The sequence below is a fragment of the Acinonyx jubatus genome, chromosome B2, assembly GCF_027475565.1.
Source record: "Acinonyx jubatus isolate Ajub_Pintada_27869175 chromosome B2, VMU_Ajub_asm_v1.0, whole genome shotgun sequence".
Classification (NCBI taxonomy): Eukaryota; Metazoa; Chordata; class Mammalia; order Carnivora; family Felidae; genus Acinonyx; species Acinonyx jubatus.
The window spans coordinates 11,942,417-11,966,174 of NC_069385.1; the positions used below are offsets into that span (position 1 = coordinate 11,942,417).

The 23,758-nt window shown below is 38.7% G+C and overlaps 1 long non-coding RNA gene across 1 annotated transcript; it reads left to right on the top strand.

Moving 5' to 3' along the window:
* Positions 1–219: 219 nt before the first annotated feature.
* Positions 220–13,310, top strand: LOC113598457 (uncharacterized). The gene is made up of 3 exons (XR_003419086.2): positions 220–394; positions 7,142–7,263; positions 13,011–13,310. It is a non-coding gene; the product is annotated as an uncharacterized LOC113598457 (long non-coding RNA).
* Positions 13,311–23,758: the final 10,448 nt, after the last annotated feature.

The window sequence follows — 23,758 nt, forward strand, 5'->3', positions numbered from 1 at the left end:
CAAGGTTGCTCAGGGCAAGAACACCAGGTGACGAAGCCTTTCTCCAGCAGGAACCACCCCCCCCCCCCCCCCCCACCGGGACTAATTCCGAGAGCAAGTTGAAATGCAAGGAACCGAGGAAATAAAAGACAAGACATGGGCCCTGCCCCTGCCCCTCCGTCTCTGCATGTCGTTAGTCTCTTGTTTCTGAGAAATGAAGAACGAGGAGAATCCACAGGCTAGAGCGAGAAAGACAAAACGCAGGTAGGAGGAATGTGGACGGTTCGCGCAAGAACCTAGTCCAGTCAGATCTGCCTTCTTTCCGCACCCCGGGCTGTTTCTCTGGAACCTTTTTTGGCAACAGGTTCTTCCACATACCTCCTGACACCCTCCTTTTGGACCCAGCGTAAAAAGTGTAAGCCTTGGGGGCCGTAAAGAACCGAGCATCGCTCTCTAGAGCCAAGCAGATTGTTGTTAATCAGCTCACTCTCCAGGCGTCACAAATTCAGCAGCGCTTTGCCCACTTAAGACAGGAAGAGGGTGCAGGGCTAATTTGTGCCAGTGAAAGTTTTCTGATGAGCCTATTTTCTTCTGTTTCATAAGCTTAATTAATTAATTAATTAATTAGCATAGTATCTTTCATGTGATTATATATACTACCTATACGCTCTCTTGATAAATACACCCAAGTAAAAGACAGAAAGCTTACCGCTGATGTCTCCTGTGAGAGGTCTCTTCAGGGACTTATATTACCTCCTCTTTCAAGTGAAGTTCAATTAAATAAGAAATTTTGCATTATCCTATAGACAGTGGGGTCCTTTTTTGTTTCCTTCTATTTTTCTTCTTGAGGGGAAAGGCAACGATAGAAAATAAAAAGTAAGGTTCAGAATTACATTAAAACCTTGTAACTTGTGAGCTGTTATGTTAGTGATGAAATTGTACCTGGTATAAATTCTCAGCACAGTGGATGGAGTTCTGCTCGATGACTCACATTGACATTATTAAGAGCTGTGCCGTTGAATCCCACAGATCACATGACAAATTATCTACACTGGATGTGAAAGCATGGGAAAAGACAGTTAACTGGGGGCGGGGCGGGGGGGGACTAGAGGGTCCAGTGATCGGTGGTGGAACATACCAAAGCTAACCTGCTCAGAAAGTTACCATGGAGTGAGTCCTGGTCGGACAAATTGCACTTATAGATGTAGAACAGATGGGCTGAGAGCACAGGCTGTCAACTCTGGATCTTACACTCCCTCATTTTTTGATCTTGGAAAAGTTTGACCCTGGATCTTACACTCCCTCATTTTTTGATCTTGGAAAAGTTGTTGGTTTCTCTAAGTCACATCCCATGACATAAAGTGAGAACAGCATTTAGTATTTCATAAACACATAGTAAAAGGTAGCTGATGTTATTATAGATTCATAGGAAAGATCTTAAATATCTCGTGCTACCAACTGATTTTACAGAAGAATTTATTGAGACTAGAGATGTAATGCTACTTGCCTAAACTCACGCAGCTAGTTAGACAGCTAGTTAGGGAGCTAGGAATGGAATAGGAAACCATGAACTTTATCCCCTTTGGTTTGTATCTTATTTTATAGTTAGTAACCGTGTGTTCTTTTTCATTACAGCTTTATTGAAGTATAATTGTCATACAACACACTGTAATTATTTAAAGCATACAATTTTATGAACTTTGGAATGTATCCATACCCATGAAACAATCACCATAATCAAAATCGTGAACTTATCCTTTACTCTCCTTCTTCTCGTGTTCCTTCCTTCTCTCGTGTAGTCCATTTCTATCTTCCTTAACTACCTATGGACAACTGATCCATATTCTGTCATCAGAGATTTTTATTTTCTAGAGTTTTACATAAATGGAATCAAACAGTGCATATATAGATAGTACGCAGCCTTTCTTGTCTTGTTTCTTTAAGTCAGAAAAATTATTCGAGATTCATCCATTACATTTATCGAGATTTCATTCAATTTTGTCCCCGAGCAGTATTCCATACCACAGTCTGGTCTTCCATTAACCTGTGGATACACATTTCTGTTGTTCCTGGGTTTTGCCTATTATAAATAAATCTGCTGTGAACATTTGTGTACAAGTCTTTGTGGGACATATGTTGTCATTTCTCTTGGGTGTATATGAGGAGTAGTTTAGCTCTGTCTTATGGTAGGAGGATGTTTAACTGTGTAAGAAACTACCAGACGGTTTTCCTCAGTGCTTGTGCATTCTATATTTCTACCAGGAGCACACGAGACCTCTAGTCTTCACATCTCCGCAGACTTGTGTCATAGCCATTGTATCTATTTTCTACCGCAGTGTAGCAAATTTCCACAAACGTAGCTGCTTAGAATAACACACATTTATTAGCTCACCGTCCTGTAGGTCAGAAGTTCAGGCCCAGTGTGGTGGGATTCTCAGACTCTCACAAGGCTAAATTCAAGACGTCATCCAGCCTGCATTCTGATCTGGAGTTCAAGTCTTCTAAGCTGACATGGTGTGGCCGACTTCAGTTCCAGGAGGTAGGAGCGAGGTCCCCATTTCCTTGCTGGCTGTCAGCCATGAGCTTGCTCCTAACTCCTACGAGCTGCCTACATTCCTTGACATGTGGCTACATTCCATCTTCAAAGCCACCACTGGTGCATGGGATGCCCCTCCAGCATCTGATCTCTCCATACTGACCTCTAGATCCAGACTTAAAGGGCTCATGTGCTTAGGTCAGGCCAAGCCAGATCATCTACCTGTCATGAGGTCCACTGACTTGGGAACTTAATTACATCCACAGAAGTCCTTTTGCCAAAAGTATGATATTTCATCATGTTCATGGATCCCACGCACACACAAGGGAGGAGATTTTAAGAGAGCATTATACACAAGGGTAAGGGGGACTATTGGGGGTCGTCTTAGAATTCTCCCTGCCATCATATTTTTGTTCCTGATGTAGCAATATTTCATGGTGATTTTAATTTGCATTCCTGTAATGACTGATGGGATTAACCATCTTTTCATCTTTTCACTTATAATCTCCTATAGTGAAGTATCTGTTCAAAACTTTACCCAGTTTTTGGTGTTATTTGTCTTAAGTAAAGCTTTTCAATTTTGATAAAGCTAATTTATTCATGTTTTTCCTTCTATAGTTTGTGGGGTTTTTGTGGCATATTTGGGACATCTTTGCCAAAACCAAGGTCATTAAATGTCTGGGTTTTTCTTATACAAGTTTTATAGTTTTAGGCCTAACATTTAGGTCTATGATCAGTTTTCAGTTAATTCTTTGTGTGGTGGTGTAAGGAAAGGGACAGTGTTCGTAATTTGCAAATGGATACCTAATTGTTCTAGCACCACTGATTGAAGAGATAATCCTTTCTCTATTGAGTTGCCTTGGCACTGGTTTTGAAAATTAATTGTCTGTGTACGTATGGGTCTGCATCTGACTATTTTGTGTTCCACTGATCTGTGTGAATATCTTTATACCAATACAACATTGTTTTGATTCCCAGTGGCTTTATAATAAATCTTCAAGTCAGGTAGCCTTAGTTCTTTACTTTGCCCTTTTTTAAACAACTGTTTTGGCTGTTCTAAAAGCTTTGCGTTTGCATGTAAATTTTAGAGTCAGCATGGGAATTTCTGAGGAAAGCCTACTTGGATCTTGATTTAAATTGTGTTGAATCTGTGGATCATTTTGGGTGAAACTGATATCCTAAGACTGACCAATGAATACGCACTATCTATTTATTTTGGTCTTTTATTTTTCACCATGAAATCTTGAGGTTTTGCGTGTTCACGTCTTGCAAATCTTTTGTCAATTTATCCCTAAGTATTTTCTATTTTTGATGGTATTTTTTCTCTAGTGGCAATTTCTGTTTGATTGTGGTTAGGAAATAGAAATTCACCTTATTTCTTACTTTCCAATATGAACACCTTTTATTTCTTTTTCTTGCCTGATTACACTGAACCAACAGTACACTACAGAATAAAAATAGTAAGAACACACATCAGCTAATTCCCAATCTTGTGGGGAAAGCATCCAGGCTTTCACCATTAAGTATAATGTAGCTGTAGATTTTTCTGAGATTCCCTTTACCAAATCAAGGAAATTTCCGTCTCTTTCTTGTTTGCTGAGAGGTTTTTCCTCCTCTTCTTCTTCTTCTTCTTGTTATTATTATTATTATTATTAATCAGTGTTGGATTTTGTCAAATTTTTTATAGCTTTTTTATAGCCATTGTGATCATGTGATTTTTCTTCTTTCAGCTCCTGATATGATGAATTGTATTGTGTTAGCCTGTTAATATGATGAATCACAGATTAAATCAACCTTATATTTCTCCTATAACTTCTACTTGGTCATGATATATTATCTGTTTATATATTGTTGCCATTTATTCATTAAAATCTTATTAAGAAAATACATGTTTATGTTCATATGGGATATAGAGGTCACTGATTTAAATTGTTTCATTTCTAATACAAGCATTTAATGAAGTTCCTTTAAGCACTGAATAACTGCATTTTCCATATTTTTTGTGTTATAGTTCAATTTGCACTCCATTCAAAATACATTCTGATTTCTTTGACTCATGGGTTATTCAGGAGTGCGTTGTTTGTTTTCATATTTGAAGAATTTCCAGAATTTCCAATTTAATTCCACTTTGATCAGAAGATATATTTTTTATAATTCCAATACTTTTCATTCGGGGGGAGTTTTTATGACTCAGAATATGGTGTATCTTGGTAATCATCCTGTGTGCACTTAATAATGCGTATTCTGCCATTGGTGATTATAGAGTTTTGTAAATATCAATTAGGTCAAGTTCTTTGCTAACATTGTTAAAGGTTTCTATATCTTTGGTTTTTCTGTCCACTTGGCTGGTGAAATATTGAGAAAAAGATGTTGAAATCTTTGGCTATAATTGCAGAGTCACCTGTTTCTTTCAATCCTATCAGTTTTGCCTCAGATATTTGGAAGCTATATTAACTAGGTGCATAAACAGGTCCTCTTAAAGAATCAACCCCCTTACCCCCATGAAATGATCTGCTGTATCCTTGGTCGTATTCTTTACTCTCACATTTATTTTGCTTGATATTATTATAGCCACTTCGGTTAATGCTAGTATGGTATATCAATTTTTATCCATTCACTTTTAACCTATTTAATTATAATTAAAATGGGTGTTTTGCAGACATACTTTTTAAAATCCAATCTGATGATCTCTACCTTTTAACTGAGGTGTTTAAAGCTTATATCTTGAATGTGAATATAAATTTGTGTGAGTATTAATCCGCCATCCTGCTATAGTTTCCATTTATCCTATCTATTCTTTGTTCTATTTTTCTCTGCCTTCTTCCAAATGAATTAAGTATTTTTAACAATACCATTTTATCACTGTTAGTAGCTGTTAATTCCATCTAATGCATTTTTCATCTTAGACATTGTTTTTTCAACTCTGAAAGTTCAATTTGGATCTCTATTTATCTTTATATTTCCCCTTCACATGGTTTCCTCCATCTTTCTGAACGTATGGAGTATATTTACAGTTTTAAAAAAAAACCTCTTTGTCTATTAATCCTATCATGTTTTCCACTCCTGCGTCTTTTCAGATGATCGAGTTTTATCCTCATTATAGATTTTTTTTCCTGATTCTTTGCTTATCTCATAATTTCTGAATAGACATTGTGAATTTATTCTGTTGGATACTGAATTCTTTTAAATTTTGTAGAGCTCTGTCTTAGGATGTAGTTCAGGTATGTAGAAACAGACGGGTCCTTCTGAATCTTGCTTTTAAGCTTTGATAGGCAAGATGAGAGCAGTCTTCAAACTAGCGTTCAGCACTAAAACCAGTACCCGTACATTGTGAGGTTTTTCCACTCTGGCTGTTGAGAGCAAGAGCAATTTCCATCTTGGTGTGACTCCTCTCCTTTCTGGTGACTCTTTTCCTGACTTCTAGCAGCTTCCTCACAGCCAGTGCTAACTCCTGCTGAGCTGAAGGTGCCGGCAGATCCCCCCAGCTCTCTGTGCTCTTCTCTCTGGCAGTCTGCCACGATAATTCTAGCCACCTTGTACTCCTCAAATTGTCAACTTGGTCTCCTCAACTCAGAAGATACTGCCGTACTCAGCTCGGGGCCCCCCTTCTCTAGGCCGCAGCCTAGAAACTCACTCTAGGCGGTCAGCTGAGACTTTGCCAAGCGCACCTCACTTGTCTTCCTTGGCTCAACGATGAGCGTCCCGCACTGCCTGCTGTCCAAGGCCTGAAAACCACAGTTGCATATATTTTTCGGGTACTTAAAGTAAATAAGGAGGGGAGGGGTGGGGTTGCCTGGGTGGCTCGGTCAGTTGAGCATCTGACTTCGACTCAGGTCATGACCTCGCAGTTTGTGGGTTTGAGCCCTGCATCAGGCTCTGTGCTGATGGCTCAGAGCCTGGAGCCTGCTTCGGATTCTGTGTCCCCCTCTCTCTGCCCCTCCCCAGCCTCTCCCTCTCTCTCACAAATGAACATTAAATGTATATATATTTGTATATATTACTATATATATATATATAGTAAATAAGGAGGGGAAATCTGGCCCCTCTTCCCCCATCATGGCTGGAAGCAGAAGTTTAAATGTCCCTAACAAGTAATAAAAATGGAAATGAAAACAATAACGCAGAAAACATAAATAATAAAAGGACCTGAAAACTTCGAACCTGGAAATAATCACCCCTAACAATCTCCCTTAGTTTCGTTATAGACACACACAACAAATAAAAGTTCTGTAATTGTCTTGCTTGTCTCCCAAGGCAATAAAAATACGCTCTTATCATCAGTTTTAATGATCACATAGCATTCCGGTGAACAAATGCATTAGGATCTATTAAACACATCCCTGATTGTTGGACAGTTAGGTTTTTCCGACTTACGGACATTTTTAAAAGTGTGCTGCTAAACCCCAGTAACTCAAAACCTGTAGCCCACGGCTTGCTTTTTGCCCAGACCCTGAGCCGGCTTTAAAACTCTAGACATTTTTAGGCTACCATGTTTGTTCTGTGGCTTCACCTCATACATATTTTGCTAGAATCCTTAATAAGGACAAAGGTAAGAAACGCAATTGATTTTGACAGATGATGTGCTGACCAGAGACTGATAAAACAGGAGATTTTTTTTTTCTTCAGCTCAGCATGCACTCCCTTTAGAGAAATTCAGGTTTGTAAAGCTTCATTTGGATGAAAATATACAGGAGGATACCTAGGCTGCCAGTTCCTTGGTTAAGAAACTAAACATGCACAGTACCTCGGTGAGTTAATTCGAGTTGGGGCTAGAGGCAATCTGACATGAATACGGAACTTTTTAATCATGGGCTGTGGCTAGAATAGGCACTGGCGGGAGATTCACACTGCAATTGAGTGGCACTTGGTCTAGCCTGCTGAAATAACTTGATGGTCTAATCCATGTCCCAACAGACAGATATCCCTGAGTTTGGCCTTAATGGTTGTGTTTTATAGAGTCTCAGCAGAGAGCCCTGGATTATGGGATAATGAAAAATGAATAATACAGGTAGAAGTGCCATTGAGTTAGAGTTGAGATATGTTAGTAGACAGTGAGGTGAATTTGTAATAGACTAAGGTAACCTATATTAATATGTTTTACATTTGCAAAGCTTAAAAAGACAAATAGCTTGGTATATCTCCTGCAGCACAAAAAGAAAAGGAGCCTAAGGTTTACACACCAATCAGGAAAAGGAATTTTCTATTTATTGTACTAAAAGATTATACCCTGATGTCTGGACAGTATGAATTGTGAAGAGCTGTTCCATTTTGCAATTGGGATTATATTTCACAAGTCTTAGGAAGATAAACACGTTGAAGTCTATTTTTTCTCAGTCTCAGATTTTTTAGTTCTGAGAAATTATTAATCAGTTTTCCTTTGGATATTTAAAACTTTAATAATAAATAAGGAAGGAAAGGCAAGCTCTTGACAAAGAAAGATAAAATTTTAATGGAGACAACTGTGATTGGTAGAGAAGTGTCAGGCTACTAAAGGATTGTGTTGAGGAAAGTTCTGGAGAAAGGAGAGGCTGTTGAAAGACTCTGAAACGTTTGAGAGAAGGAAACTGGCACAAATTCACACACAAAGGAAGCTGGCCATTTTGGGGGTGAGTACTTAAGAGTGGGCCTTGAAACCTGTCAAGTTCAAAATTTGGACCAGAGGAAGTAAAAATCATTCCAAAATAAAATTAGGAACAAAAGTTCATGTCCCATTTAGAGATATTAGAATTTTTTTTTTTTTTTGGAAAACATTTATCCTTCCATTTTTATGGTTTAGAGTCAAGATCTTTAATAGTAGTGCAGGGTGAGATGTTCATTTACTCTTTCATTTGTCCTGTCGAACTTTTTGAGCACAATTACAAATCTGAAAGTGTACTAACCTGGGGATAGAGTGAGGAGGTATAGCAGAGAAAATACATTTTAAAAAACCACACAGAGCTGGGCACTGAGAAGGGCACTTGTTGGGATGAGCACGGGGCATTGTATGGAAGCGATGAATCACGGGGATCTACCCCCCGAAGCCAAGAGCACACTGTATACAATGTATGTTAGCCAACTGGACAACAAATTATATATAAAAAATAAAACAATAAAAAAAAGAAATCATTGCCTAATCCCCCCCCAAATAAAAATAAAAAGAAATCAAAAGGCACACATAAGCTGTTAATAATTACAAATGGGTTTAAGTTTAAAAAATAGTGAAGATGCCATATCGTAACGCGCTATTTGTTTTCATTGTTTCTCTCGACTATTCCCAAAGAACATAGGACCACCATCAATTTCTCAGACCAAATAGCTCGTTTCCTGCCTGGAATGTTCCTGAATGAGCCGACCCCAAAGGACTATTTGCTTCTCCGTGGACTAAAATTGCAAGACCAAGTTGCATTCAGAGCCGCTGACAAACTAGGCCACGTTTCAGACCTTGAAAATACATTCTGAAGTATTATTAATCCTAATTAATTAATGTTTTCTTCCAAAAGCAAGAGGCCTTACTAAGTTTTAAGTCTCAAATGGTACAGTTAACCAGTTTTCTGATTATCTACCCTTCACTCTCCATACTGACTGATGTTTGGACTATAACCTTGATGTTCATGGTGTGGCCAGGGATTTCCAGCTATTCACTGTGCCTCCATGTTTCTAAGAATTTCTAAGAATTCTATGAGCATAGCTGGTGGTACACTTTCAGGAGTCTAAAATACTTTAAACAAGACTATGAATGGAGCATTTTGCAGGAGAGATGTTTACTTTTAAAATAGAGGTAAGAAGGGAGAAAAAAAGATACGGATTGTGTCCTGGCAAGTAATTCAATAAACAGAATAAACTTTATAAAAATCAAGAACTATGCTATATGTATCTACCCATACGCCACAATGCCTTCCTTCGAAGAGTGCATAGTGCAAGATCTAAATAAATCCTACTTTGCAAAACGACATGTGCCATAATATAAGTCAGGTCCTGTAAAAGCCCAGAATAGAGAAATCACAGGGAAATTGTATTTGAATTGAGGCTTTAAAAAAAAAAAGTGAGTGAGAACTCACCAGCTGAAGAAGACTAGGGCATTCGAATAATAGAGAACAAAAAGTAAAATATGTGGAAATGTGATAGGCGGGCATATTTCGGAAAGCCACGAAAGGAAATTTAGGCATATTTAGGAAAGCGGCCATAGAAAGGTCCTCCCCTGCTCTCACATACATTCAACCTCTCTCTGGTTTTTGTAAAAAATACAGCTGGTGGGATAGTACTTTTTTATGTGCTTATTCGATATTTAGTGAAAGAGACATGTTAAAGATCTCCCAGTGGGGGATTTTGAGTGAGAATTTGTCTATTTCTTCTTTAATTCCGTTAACTTTTTGCCTTATATATTTTGTGGCTTTATTATACTAGCATTGTATATACATCCAGAACATAGGATTGTTATATCTTCTTGGTGAATTCAATTTGTTGTTATTATTCTCCCTTTATCTCTACTAATGACCTTTTCCTTTAAGTCTGTTTTAACATTAATATTGTTGTATTGGCTCTGTTTTGGTCAGTGTTTGCACAGAGTATCTCTCTCTATCTTTTTACTTTCAATGTTTCTGCACTTATATTTAATGTGATTGTTGTTATTATTTACTTAAATCCCCCATCTCACTATTTGCTTTATATTTGTATCAATTGTATACTTGTTTCCTCTTTCTTTTTATTGGGGGGGGGCTGATTTTATTTTAACAATTCCTTTTTTTTTTTTCTTAATTTGTTTTTGAGAGAGACAGACAGAGCACAAGCGGGGAAGGGGCAGAGAGAGAGAGAGGGAGACGTAGATCTGAAGCAGGCTCCAGGCTCTGAGCTGTCTGCACAGAGCCCAATATGGGTCTCAAACTCACAAACCTGAGATCCTGACCTGAACGGAAGTCGGATGTTTAACCAAATGAGCCACCCAGGGGCCCCATTGGGGGGTGGATTTTTAAAAAAATTATTCTGTTTTCCCCCCTATTTGTTTAGTCATTATCTATTCCTTTTTTATTATTTAGGGAGGTAAGCTAGAGATAAAAACATCCTTGAGATATAAAGTTCTAATGTCACTTTGTATTTATGCTACCTTTCCAGACAAAGTGTTCATGGTCTTCCTTTCTAATTTACACATTATTGTTGTTCTGGACATTAATTATGACTGTTATTCAGCCACATATTTACCTTTTTATTTCTTCCCTTATCGTAGAGTTTCTTTTTTTAAAAAAAAGTCTTTTTTAACGTTTATTTATTTTTGAGAAAGCGAGAGAGAGACAGAGCATGAGTGGGGGAGGGGCAGAGAGAGGGGGAGACAGAATCCGAAACAGGCTCCAGGCTCCGAGCTGTCAGTCCCAGAGCCCTATGCTCACGAAACGCAAGATCACGACCTGAGCCAGAGGCTTAACTGGCTGAGGCACCCAGGCGCCCCATAGAGTTTCTATCCGTAATCATTTACCTTCTGCCTAAAAATCACCTGTTGGTAAATACCTCTGTTTTTGCTTACCTAAAACTGCTTACACTTAACTTTCATTCTTCGAGGATATTTTGACTGGTGGTAGCATTTTAGGTCCTTTCCGAAAATATTGTTCTATAGTCTTTTGGCTTTCATTATTTCTGTTGAGAAGTCAGATCTCACTTGCATAATTTTTCCTTTCAAAATAATATGACTTTTCCATCTGCTTTTTAAGAAATTTTTTTGCCCTTAATTGTACTGTGTCTAGAGGTGGTATTTTTTGTATATACCCTACTTGAGATCTGTAAGAATTCTTGACCATATGGCTTGATAACTTATGTTAATTTTGGAAAATTCTCAAATGTTGGTTTTAATCCATTGTCTCTTTTTTTTTCTGGGATCCAGGAAATTTCTACTAGGCTTTCTCATTTATATCTTAGATGTTTATTTATATCTTAGATGTCATTTATATCTTAGATGTTTCTTGCCTCTTCTCTGTGCTTTTGATCCTTCTGTCTCTCCATGTTTCATTCTGGATATTTTGTTTTAACCATCCGCTGATTTACCCATTCTCTCTTCAGCTGTGTCTAAAGCACTTTTAAACCCATTCACTGAGGGGCGATTGGGTGGCTCAGTCTATTAAGCGGTTCTCAAGTCAGAATTCAAGGTTCGTGGGTTTGAGCCCCGCATTGGGCTCTGTGCTGACAGCTCAGAGTCTGGAGCCTGCTTCGGATGCTGTGTCTCCGTCTCTCTCAGCCCCTCCCCCGCTCATGCTGTCTCTCTCTCTCTCTCTCAAAAATAAATAAACATTAAAAAATGTTTTTGAAAGGACTTTACACCCATTCATTGAGATCTTAACTGTGATTATTGTATTTTTCAGTTTTGAAATTTCTATTTTTAATTTCCTGTTCTCTGCCATAATTCTCAATCCTAATTCTCCTTCTTATCTGTTATCTCCTTGAAAATATTGAGGATAGTTATTTACAAGTCTATTTCTGATAACTCCATTATCTGATTTTCATTTAATCTCTGTTCCTTGTCTGTTTCTCTTGGACTTTGTTCATGATGTGTCCTTGATTGTATGCTTATTTTGACTGAATGCTTGAGATGTTATTTAAAAACTGATAGAAATAACATGATGCTTAGGATGATGCTGCATTCCTTCAGAGAAAATTTAGGTCTGTTTCTGGCAAGCGACTTAGCAATTCCAGAACCCTTCATCCAATAAGGGAGTCAGCACCCAGAAGGGCAGTTTACCTGAATGTCTCTTACTCCTGTGAAGCTGTCCTTTTAATTCCCTCCCAAAGACCGAGTAGTTACCAGATATTCTGGGCTTTGATGGTACCTGGACTCTCTTTTGTGTGACCCAAGTTGTGAGACTCGAGCAAAATTCTCCTCCAGTCTCTCATCCTCTCGTTCTCCCAGAATCAGTGGACATCCTTAGGGGAAAAGCTGGGATCGCCTTTCTGGGTTTCCACCTTCTATCAGATCTTGGTCTCATAATGCTTCCTGCTTTGTTAGCTCTTTAGGCAGATTATTTTGGTCTGACTTTTCTAATTCTCCGAAAGAGGTTGATCCAAATTCCCTAACCTCTATTACCGAAAACTGAACGTCCCTCCCCCAGCTTTTGCACTGTAGTCTCTCTAACCTTGAAATGCTAACGGTGAAAAACACTCCCTTGTCTTATGCCTTCTTTTAACCTACTTGATTGCTTACCTTCTCTTCACGGCCAGATTCCTCAAAGGGGTGGCTAGAGCTCTCTGTCCATATCTTTGTTTCCTAAGTACTCTTGAATCCTCTGGACTTTTCCATCCATCGTAGGTCAGAAACTGCTACGTGGCAGCTGGCAGTGACACCCACTTGCTAAATCCAACAGACACCTGTTATCTCCTATCTCAAGCTCTTTCACATGAAAATTCTTGAAACAGCCCAACTAGGAGATCAGTATAGTTCTCGTTTATTTAGTTATTTATTTTGCGTTCGAACTTTCATTCATTTATCCATTTATGTATTTAACAAACATTGACTGAGTTCCTTCTGTGTCTCATTTAGCATGCCCAAGTGCCAGGAGTGAAAGAAGACTAAAACAAGATGCCTGTTCCTGATAGAGGAGGTAAAACGCAAAAACGCAGCCCATGGACGACAACACAATGTAATACATTATGTTTTAATACTCTCCTACGAGTACATTTAATGTGCCGAGGGAAGACACATGAGTGAACAACTAATTATACTAGGGAAAGCATCTGTGAAGACTCCAGAGAAGAGACAGTGATTATCTTTAATGTTAAAAAACAATCTTTCCAGAAAGACATATGTGGCAAAGTGGGTTGGGGCAGAGGAATGGAATAAACAAGGTTAAAACAAACAAACAAACAAACAAACAAACAAAAACACAAAAACAAACGTGTGGAATGCAAGGCATGGTTGGAAAGGAGACAATAGTTTGGTATTAGCGAATTCAAGGTATCTGCTTTCTTACTGAAGTTGAACGTCCTTCTACATGTTTTAAGCATTCTTTGTATTCATTTTATTGTGAATTATCTATTTATGTTCCTACTCATTTTTAGGGGAGCTACTTGTATATTAAGGATTTAATTCTTTGTTTTTGGTATGAAATGCAGTATGTTTCCGAGCTTACTATTTGTCTGTTGACTTTGTTAATATGCAGATTTTCATTATTTTCATGTAGTAATATTTGTTAATATTTTGGAATTTTGTCATATATGGAAAGGCAATTATAGGGTCGCCTGGGTGGCTCGGTCGGTTAAGCATCTGACTTTGGCTCAGGTCATGATCTCTCAGTTCATGGGTTCGAGCCCCACGTCAGGCTCTGTGCTGGTAGCTTGGAGCCTGGAGCCTGCTTCAGCTTCTGTCTCCCTCTCTCTGCCCCTCCCCTGCTTGTGCTCTGTCTCTGTCTCTCAAAAATAAATAAAATGTTAAAAAATTTGAAAAAAAAGAAAAGGAAAAGCAGTTATGGAATTTCTGAGAGTGATTTGTGCTAAGGCAGGCTCAGAGGAGCCACAAGCATTTTTGGTAGTCTTTTAAAGGTTGAAATATTCTGAATTCCCTCCTAGTCCTCTTATGAACCCCCAAGACTTCTGTCATTCTCATCTACAATCAGACATATGGACGAGCTTCCATCAGGATGGTGTTCCAACTTGATCCTCTCCTGGAATACAAGAGCTCTGTTAGAAAGGTCTCAGAATTCAGGTTCCACATACAGCAGGTCCAAACATGTAAACTGATATCCTGTCAGCAAACAGCTTGTCGTTCAAGTGCCATCTGACCTTACCTCAAAGGCAGCCAACTTTCTGCTTGTTATATGACCTTTGGAGCTAAGATAACTGAGTAACTGCATGCTACAAAACACCAGCAACCAAGAGACATGAAATCTATTTGTCCACAGAAGGCGGAGGTGCAGTCTAGGGAGAAGACAATGGGAACAGAATTTAGAAGATTTTATTTCATGTCCCTATGCTGTCATTTGTTACTTGTATGAGTTTATGAAGCTCTTGTACTTTCTGAGCCTATAAAAAAATTGTATAATATGAGAATAATCGTTTGACTCCCAAATGGGTGGTTGTAGGTATTTAAAAAACCAAAACCGAAACCAAAAAAATCTCTTTCCCCTTCCCCACTTCTATGAATAATCATTTGACTCCAAAATGGGTGGTTGTAGGTATTTAAAAAACAAAAACAAAACCCCCCAAAGTTCTCTCCCCTTCCCTACTTCCAACACCCTGTTCACTTCTTTTATAGTTGGCAGACATTTTATGCTCTATATTTTCCCAGGGCGCATCGGTGTATAGTCTCTTGTAAAGAAAAGACGCCATGTTGAAAAAAGAATTGAAAAGATAGTAATGATGGAGATGTACGATTATGGTATACAATGGATGGGAAGGGTTAGGTTGAATGCCTCTAGTGAATCATAATGTATGAAATTTGAGAGATACGAGGAAACAAAGAGACACTGAAATTTTTTAGAATATAATTGAATCTGGGAAGTAGCAAAGTCATATGGGACTTGCTTAACTTAACAAAGTTCAGGATAAAGAAAATAATAATTCTTTGAGTGAAGGAATGGGGCATTGGGCGGAAGAAGAAAGAATCAATCATGAATAAATAAAGAATTAGTCAATCATTATTCTTGAATAATGGAAGAAGAGAAATTACCGATAGGCCCAATCTAAGTGCTGGTTACTCCATAGCAAAACCTTCAGATATTGCTATAACACAGGGAAGCTGGACATTAAGAGCCTTGCTTGTAAAAATTAGGTATTTAGAGGGACAATTTCCTGGACACTAGAGAATTGCTAAGACATGAAATAGTGTATATTGAGATCATGAAACAAGTTATTAAACCAAACAGGAAAATCTTTAATAAAATAAATTTGATAGGAAGTATAGTCCTAAGATGGAAACATTTATTATAACTACTTTTTATTTACTAAATTTTCATATTATAAATATCAACTAATATTCTAAAATGAAAATCATCAATAGTCAAGTAACAATAAGGAAAAAATTATTGTAATGTGAATTTAAATGTTTTAGTGTGCCCTTACTTCTTTTATGGTTCATACATTTATTATTATTTTTTAATGTTTATTTATTTTTGAGAGACAGAGTGTGAGTTGGGGAGGAGCAGAGAGAGAGGGAGACACAGAATCCGAGGCAGGGAGGTAGGCTCCAGGCTCCGAGCTGTCAGCACAGAGCCCGATGCGGGGCTTGAACTCACAAACCGTGAGATCGTGACCTGAGCCAAAGTCAGACATCCAACCGACTGAGCCACCCAGGTGCCCCTTATACATTTATTTTTTAATGAAAAGAATTTTAAAGGAAAAAGTTCTGTAGTAAACAATAGCAAGATGTCTTCGCAATGTTATAAAACCCTTTATTTGTGTAAAAGTGGAATGTTTTTAATGGATATGCTTAAATTTTTTTAGTCTCTGTAGCTACTCCTTCAAAAATATGTTCCTAGAAGTCATTATATTCCTTTGAGCTGTGCTTTGAAATTCATTATGTGCAAATGCTTTCAATCACTGTGATCGGGGTGGGGGGGAGATAGTGGTGGTAATTGTTTGGTGTGCCATATACATTTGCTTTAAATAGTTCAGTATTAATAGATACACTCGGATACCAATGTGATAACATAGATCAAGTGGAAATAGAAAAAAAATGTCATAATGACTTACGTATTACTTTCAACAGGAAAAAAATCTTAAAATATTTGGTTTAGCAGAAAATATACTTAATTCAGGCACTCATTTCATTAAGAAAATATACTTAATTCAGGCACTGTGTCTGGAGATCAGACACAGCAGCTGCATGGACCGATCTTCTTTGCCAACTGGGAGTTTACACCTGATGTAACACCCCACTCGCTGAACACAGTCATGAGCATCCCTCAAATCCCCAAGTCCCCACAGGCGACTTCCCTCCTGGGAGGCCTGAGGAAAGTTTTATTGCTTTCTGGATTATGTCAGATATCATTATCACCGGATATTTCAAAACCTTCTCTTTCCAAGTTAGACCCAGGTAATACCAACTGTCTTCCACAATCACGTGTATTCTGAGTATGCTTTCTTTTTTGGTAAGCGAGGTATCGTCCGTTCTATCTTCCTTTATCCATATATAAAAAGTGAATGGTCATAGTTCCAGTGTGATATAAGACAGTTCTCACTCTAACATTGTAAAACATTACCCCCAAATGAAAATAGATTCATCAACTGTCCAGATTTCTTAAAACAATGACTAAACAGTTACCCTTGAGTAACCCAGTCCTTTTTGAAATACAAAAACCTGTTGTACTTCTCCTGTTAATAGTAATTTACAGTGGGCTCTGAATTTTGATTGCTGCTATAGTCTAGTGTGATAAATAAAAATCTGATTCATGATCCAACATTATGCATAAATAAAAGGTATTCAATTCGGTAATGTGAATCTAATCCAAATTGATTGTGTTCCACACCAGCATGCCGACCACTAAATTATCATTTATCTTTGTCTCTTAATAAACACTTGCAGATTCTGTCGTGCTTTTAAGCCTTTTGAGATTACTGTGTCAACCTCAGTCACCTTCAAATGATGATACTCAGTAAATAATAATATTAATTCATAATGCTAATATTGCATCTCTGCTTTTACTATTCCAGGGAAGCTCTGTCATTCTGTCATGTTGGGTAACAATGCATAAGGCAGAAAGTAACGTAGCCAAATATTCAGGATCCATGAATCCTGTGAATATGTTGCAAGCCTTCTAAAGCAAACCTGAAGGGAGGGCACACCATAAAATAAAATAAAAGGCTGCCAATGTAGCACAATTATTTAACAGTGAATCACCCCAGTAAGTCATAGAAAGACCACAAAAATTACACGAGTTACTAAAAATAGTTTTGGTATAAGCCAGTCACCATATCAGAGTGGCACAAGTAATTCATCAGACATAAAAATGAGAATATGTAACACACTACTCATTTGAAGTAAAAAAAAAATCTAAAAAATTATAAGAATGTTTGTACATGAAGTGGGCTTATAATTGATCACCAAATGTTCCATATTGACTAGATTTTGTTAGCTAATTAATCAGATTAAATTTAAAAACTGAAGCTCAAAGAGAGCCCGGGTGAAAGCAATTTGATGAAATTTTTGAGACTGAAGCATGTTAGTAGAAGTGAAATTTGGGGTGCCTGGGTGGCTCAGTCGGTTGAGTGTCCGGCTTCCGCTCAGGTCATGATCTCGCAGTTTGTGAGTTCCAGCCCCGCCTCGGGCTCTGTGCTGACAGCTCAGAGCCTGGAGCCTGCTTTGGATTCTGTGTTTTCCTCTCTCTCTGCCCCTCCTCTGCTCGCACTCTGTCTCTCTTTCAAAAATAAATAAACATTTAAAAATTTTTTAAAAAAGAAGTGAAATTGAATGATGATGATGTGCTATAAAGCAGAAAGAATAACAATGGAAGAGAAGGAGTGAACGCACAAGGAAGTATGATCTGAAGGTGTTACATCTACTCAGCAGAAAACAGTGCTAGTGTTGTAGTTACTGACCTGAGAGAAATTAACCATGGAGGTAGGTGCCCGTGTTCTTTGATCATCGGTTGTGTCTCTAGCACTGCGCTGCTTCCCAAAGCGGACACACACAAAAGCAGAAGACCTAACCCCGGTGGAGGATCCAGTCAGAGGATCAAGAATGCTAATGAACAGAAAAGAGCAAAAGAAACTTGGCAGTGAACAAGCATTGAATTGTGTGCTGCAAACTACAAATGCTGTAGAGTAGAGAGTAGAGAGTAAAATCGGGTGCATCATAATTCAAAGAGGACTCAGAAATGGAATCCCTGCCTTAGGTAAGGACTAGATTCAGAGAGGTACAGGAGACGGAGATGGGTTAGGCAAGTGACACTTTGTCTCATGGTAACCCTTGTAAAAGATTGAATATTGTTTTTAGGTCATCGAAAACATTCTTGGATCTCTAGGAAAGCAACAGAACTAGGATAAATGGAATCTGCTTTATGAAACATGGTCTGAAGAATAAGAACAATGAGATTAAAATACAAAAATCAGTTACATTTCTAACACTGATAATGAACCATCCAAAAATAATAATTATAAGTACACAATCTCATTTGCAATAGCATCAAAAAAAATAAAATACTAAGAGTAAATTTAGCCACAAAGGTCATAGATCTGTACACTGAAAACTGGAAAACATTGGTGAAAGAATTTCAAGACACGAATGAATGAAGAAGTGTTTCATGTTCAGAGACTGGAAGAGTTAATATTGGACGATTTAAATCATCCATATTACCCAAAGTGATCTACACATTTAATGTAATCCTAATCAAAAGTCCAGTGGTATTTTTCACAGAAATAGAGCAAACAACCCTAAAATTCATTTGGAACCACAGAAGACCCTACATAGCCAAAGCAGTCTTGACAGGAAGAGCAAAGCTGGAGGCATCACATTTCCTGATTTCAAAATATACTGCAAAGCTGTAGTAACCAAAACAGCATGGTACTAGCATAAAAACAGACACATAGACCAATGGACCTGAAATAAACCCATGCATTTATGTTCAAACGATCTTTGAGAAATGTGTCAAAAACACATAACAAGGAAAGGGCATTCTTTTCAATAAATGATATTGGGGAAACCTATTTTCCAGATGCAGAAAAGGAAATTGGATCCGACTTCATTCCACATGCAAAAATCAACTCAAAATGGATGAAAGAGTTTGATAAAAGATATGAAAACACAAAGCTATTGGAAGAAAGCATAGCTTTTTGACACTGGTTTGAGCAATAAACTTTTGGATAGGACTCCAAAAGCACAGGCAATGAAAACAAAACTAGGCAAATGGGACTATGTCAAACTGGAAGGCTTCTGCACAGCAACAGAAACCATGAGCAGAGTGAAGAGAAGTGCAGAATGGGAGGAAATACCTTCCAACCATACATCTGATAAAGGGTCAAGGTAAAACATATTTAAGGGACTCACACAGCTCAATAGCAAGAAAACAAATAACCTGATTTAAAAACGGGCAAAGGATTTGAATAGACATTCCCCCGAAAGACGTACAAACGGCCAAAAATACATGAAAAGATGTTTAACCCCATTAATCATTAGGGAAATGCAAATCCGAACCACAATGAAATATCACCTCATGCCTGTTAGAATGTCTATTATGAAAAAAGAAAGCAGCCTGAGTGGCTCGGTCGGTTGAGCAGCCGACTCTTGGTTTCATGAGCTCACAGTTGGCGAGATCGAGCCCTGCATCAGGCTCCACGCTGTCAATGCAGAATAAAGCCTGCTTGGGATTCTCCCTCCCTCTCTCTGCCCCTCCCCCACTTGCAAGGGTGTGCAGGCACTATCTATAATGCTATCTATAGATAGCACGTGCTATCTCTTTCTCTCAAAACAAATAAATAACCTTTAAAAAATCCTTAAAAAATGATACCAAGTGTTGGTGAGGTTGTGGAGAAAAGGGAATGCTTGTACACTGTTGATGAGAACACAAACTGGGACAGCCATTACAGAAAAGAGCATGGAGGTTCTTTCAAAATTAAAAGTGGAATGATCCAGCAATCCCACTTCTGGGTATATACACCATGGAAATGAAATCAGTTTCTCAAAGAGATTATCTACACTCCTATGTTCATTGCAGCATTGTTCACAGTAGCCCAGATGTGGAAAAACCCAAGTGTCTATTAATAGGCCAATGGATAAAGAAGATGTGGTACAAATGAATATACACTGGAATACCACTCAACCATGACAACGAGGAAATCTCCATGTGTGACAATATGGATGACCCTGAAGGACATTGTGTTAAGTGAAATAAGCCAGACAGAGAAAGACAAATACTGTATGATTTCACTTAATGTGTAGAATCTAAAAAAAAGTTGAACTCATAAAAGTAAAGAATAGAATGGTGGTCAACAAGGGCTGAGGGGATAGGATGAGGACACGTTGGTCAAAGGGTACAAAGTCACAGTTATGTAGGATGAATAAGTCTAGAGATCTCATGCCCAGGCATGATGACTATCGTTAATTATACTGTATTGAATACTAGAAATATGCTGGGAACAGTAGCATAATGGTAACTATGTGATGAGATATGTTAGTTTGACTGTAGTAGTCATTTCACTGTGGAAGTGTATCAAATCATCATGTTGCATAAATAAGTGCCATTTTTATCTAAAATAAATAAATAAGAACAATAAAATTAAAAAGAAGCATCAATGTAAACAGAAAAATGGACCTACGTGAAAAAGTGTTTGAGACTCAGAAAAATAAATTTATGTTTTGGGAGGGCCTTATTCAATAACAAATTCCCCCTTTTCTTATTCCAAAAAGGAGAAAGAAAAAAGTAGTATCTTGAGTATTTATGTGTCATTAGAAAAATGGAGACAGGGCTGTTTTTTCTTTTTATAAACCATACAAGAGACAGAATATTCTGGTGACGAGGGAACTGGCTAAGGGACAAATGATAGAAAACTCATTTGGTCACATCTCAAGTCTTGTTGAACTAAGTTTATAATTCACACAGATTATAACTGGTCCTTTAGCTAGAGTAAGGATACAACTTACCATCCAAACCAAGGCACTTTGGAGCATGGAAGGAGGTACTTAATAATTAGAGTGGGAAAGCAGGCATAAACTGGGCTGTCCCCAGCAAAGTGGAATATAAGGTTGCCCTCTCCATGCTCAACACCAGAGGCGAGGCCCTTGGAAGGGAGGAGGGGGAAAGCGGTACTGGCACAGGTCAGCCAGCTTCTGGGGCTGAGCTGGGCAGCCCAGGTATGGCCTCCACATGTTTCAGCTAGCTTGGGTCACTGTTTAGGCAAACCTTTGGTATAGGGACCAAAACCATCACAAAAATAAAAGATGGAAAGGAGGGATAAATGTGTTAACACTGCAGTAAGTGAGATTAACCCTGAAATCAGGCTTGACATTCGAACAGTGGAAACATCAAAAACAGTCTCCAGTCCCATCAGTGGAAGGGGGTATCTCTGTCTCTATCTGTATCTCTGCTTCTCCATCTCTCTTTTTCCCTGTCTCTATAGATAGATATAGATCTGAGAAATTCTGAACTGGAGTCCAAACCCCAATGCAGGTATATAGGGGAAAGGTGCCCAACCCCAAGGTAGCCATTGGGAAGGCAGAAAGACAAGTTGCCTCAGGGATGAGAGGTCTGGGACCACACACGCACAGAGGATCTTGGCTCAGGGCTTGGAGGCTGCGAATGTCAGAGAAGGGAATGGGAGGCAATTCCTGACGTCATTAACTGAAAGCAAAGATCTAATGTTCTGACAATTCTACTCCTTATAACGGTGATCTGGAACAGTGGCTCATGTTAGAATCATTTGGCAAGCTTTAAAGAAAAATAGGGATAACTGCCCCCACCAAGCCTACTCAAATCAGAAATTCTGAGCAGGAAATCTGGGCACAGCTATTTATTAAAACATCCCAGATGGTCCTCTATTGAAGCTAGAGCGAAAAGATGGCAAAATTAAGGAGAGAAATCACTCTGACAGATTCTGCTCAAGAAAGAAAAGGTAGCTAACGATGAGCGAGGGACATGAGGCCTGTTGGCAAATGGACCAGTCACTCTGCAGTTCATGAGCCAAGAAGAAGAAAGCTGGGTCTTGTCAAACACCTACCCTGGCCTTCTGAAAGTGAGATCCCAAAGAAAGGAGGCTGTGATACCACGAAGACAAAATGGAAGATGACATAAGAGGTCTGGAAACCTCTGTCAAACCCACCAAACAAAGACCACCAGGAACACATCTATAGTCAAACAAAGTTGGGTTTATATAACAACACTATAGGGAACACGGGTGGTGGGGGGCAGTTTCCCGATAAAATCTGGGATTGTGTTAGGTGATTTTAGGGTTTAAGGAAGCAGGAATTTGCTCTGGAAAGTGTACTGTCAGGAAGTGAGATAAATTCTATGATTGGATATTTTAATAATTTTTACCTAGGAGGGAGGAAGAAGAGATGAAGGCTAATGCTCCAGTTGATGAAGAAGTGGTAGACGCCATGTTAGCTAGAAGAGGAGGACACTGGTCTTTTTGTGATTTTCTCAGTGTGCTCAGCCATCTGTGCTCAGCCATGGTTGCAGTGGGTCTTGTTTTGGGCTTGGTCCATTGGGTTCTCTGAGCCCACTCATCTGATTGTGGTGTTAGTGAAACTGTGTAAGTAATGAACATGGCTTAGCAGCTCCAGGTCAGCTACCAGCTGATAGATGTCAGGGATGCTTCTTTCTTGCTCACCTCTTAAAAAGTGGGATTCTGATGGGATGGTCAAGGAGAACATTGAGAGGCACTCAAGTCACGAGGGCATATTTACAATGATTTCTCTGAAAAGCTCAAAGATTAGAGGTCCTCAGGACCTTTTGGTCTAATCTGTGTGTATGATAAGTGAGGGCACTGAGTCTTTGAGGGATGTGGTGACTAGGGTCAGTCCACTGATGCTCTTAGGCCTGGTCATTTCTGATGTAGTCAGTGCTCATTCTATAGTCCACCATTCAAGTCCATAATAGCTGCAGGAAGCCTTGCCCCAAAATGAGCTGAGCTTTTTATAAGGTAAAAAGCATTACAAAGACGTCTTTTAGAGCTGTTTCTAGCAACCAAGCCAATGACTGTCTTCACTGCCGAGGTAGACATTATAATGTTAACAGAGAGAAGGCAGATTGAGTCAGCCCATAATTTGCTTCTTTCATGCCAATATTTTTTTATTCATTCAACATTGGTTGGCTTTCTATTTCATCAAGATTTTTCTTCATCTAAAAAAAGGTAAAATAAATATGCCCACCAGGGGTCGAGCTCCAGATTAAGAGGCCAGAAAGCATAAGGTAAGGAGGATCTGACTGGCATCTGTCACGTGTGGGCAACCTATAGTTGATTCTGCTGGACTGGATGGCCTAATGGTGCTCCCCTGGATCTCACCACTCTATTTTTACCACTCCCAGACTGGAAATGTTCAGTCTGGGAGGAGGAGGTCTTTTCCAGAGAGGGGAAGATCATCTTCAGTCAAGAATATGGGAAGTTAAGGCTACACACCTGACAAATTAAACTGTAAGCTGCCTGCTACTGAAAGAAGTACCAGCTACAATCATGCAACCCTTGAGGGGAACCTTCTGAGGGTTCCTTCTGTGAGAAATGTTCTGAGGGGAAACTTCCAAGGAAACTTATCAAGGGGATAAGTTATCCTTATGAAAGGAGCCTTCACCAGGTAACCTCCTGTGAAGAACCTTCTGTAGGAAACCTTCTGGGAAATCTTTGAGGAGAACCTTCTGGGGAAAT